Source organism: Otolemur garnettii, unplaced genomic scaffold (assembly GCF_000181295.1).
Source record: "Otolemur garnettii isolate 467f Iridium unplaced genomic scaffold, OtoGar3 scaffold00212, whole genome shotgun sequence".
Lineage (NCBI taxonomy): Eukaryota > Metazoa > Chordata > Mammalia > Primates > Galagidae > Otolemur > Otolemur garnettii.
In genome coordinates, this window is record NW_003852607.1 from 1,403,727 (window position 1) to 1,405,034 (window position 1,308).

General features: G+C 45.9%; 1 protein-coding gene across 1 annotated transcript in view; it reads left to right on the forward strand.

The window, feature by feature from the left end:
- Positions 1–1,308, forward strand: part of LOC105886308 (zinc finger protein 83-like) — a 23,017-nt gene that overhangs the window by 12,303 nt on the left and 9,406 nt on the right. The window lies entirely within an intron of this gene.

Here is a 1,308-nt window from a genome sequence, read left to right on the forward strand (position 1 = left end):
GCCCTGGGTAGAGTGCCATGGCATCACAGCTTACAGCCATCTCCACCTCCTAGGCTTAAGCGATTCTCTTGCCTCAGACTCTCAAGTAGCTGGGACTATAGGTGCACATCATGACCCCCATCTATTTTTTGGTTGTAGTTGTCATTGTTTGCAGGCCTGGGCTGTATTCGAACCCGCCAGCTCTTTTGTATGTGGCTGGCACCTTAGCTGCTAGAGCTTCAGGCACTGAGACCCGGCTATTCTTTTATTGTAATTGTTGTTGTTTGGTAGGCCTGGGGTGGATTTGACAAGTCAGCTCTGATGTATGTGGCTGGCGTCCCTATTTGCAGAGGTACAGGCACCAAGCCCAAATCAAAGAATTTCTAAACCAACCTATAACCTGTAATGGCCCACTTTGAGATTTCCAGCCTTTTCAGTCCGATCCAATGTATGCATTCTATGTATTGATTTATGACTTTACATGTCTTTCCTAACTTCCTGACATGTCTGACATGTAAAATTGAACTGTGACCCTGCCTTGGGGAGAGCACTTGCTCAAGGCTTCTTGGGTATGGCTATTTGGGCAAGTGATAGTCCCACATATTTGTCTCAGAATAAACCCCTTTACGTTATTTGCGTCCTTTTCCTTTGGTGTATCAAGGGTGGTAATGGGGAGCTCCACTGGACAGAGAAAGTTGCTCCATTAAATAGTGTTTGGGAATCTCTCATGCCAAAGAGTTCTAAGATAAAATGAAAGTTTAAATCCTGTGAGCTCTGAACAGCAGCCATTGTTTGCCCCACTTGTGACTCTGTTCTTTACACATGTAATGGTTTATTTTTGCCCCCTACATTGGTGCCGCAGCTCAGAGACAAAGGCAAAGTCTTTATTGTGATGGATAACACGCTGTCTTCTGGCTTCAGTGAACTCTCCGTTCTCTTCTCCATTTATGGCACGTGAGGTGCTGTTTCAATGGGTCTTTCTTTTGTGATGTGTCCTTCTATACTTGATTCCATCTGGTGCTCAGTTCTCTGTCGTCAGGGGTTAGATCTGAGGCCTTCATAGACCTGACACCTTGCTCTATTCAGGTTCCTCCCATTTCCTGTACTTGGAAGACCTGATCAGGATGTGGGCAAATACTGGCTGCTGTTTCTTTGCATCTGGGGTCAGGAAACTGCACGAGCTGTCTGCTGTCCTCTCTGCTTGTGCATATCTATCTGAGATAGGAAAGAGCCACAGTGTTTCTTTCTTCTCTCACACATTGCTCATCACATAACACCTCCCTTCTAGTCCCCGAAATGGGTGGAGATTTCTCTCCTCCCACAACCAAT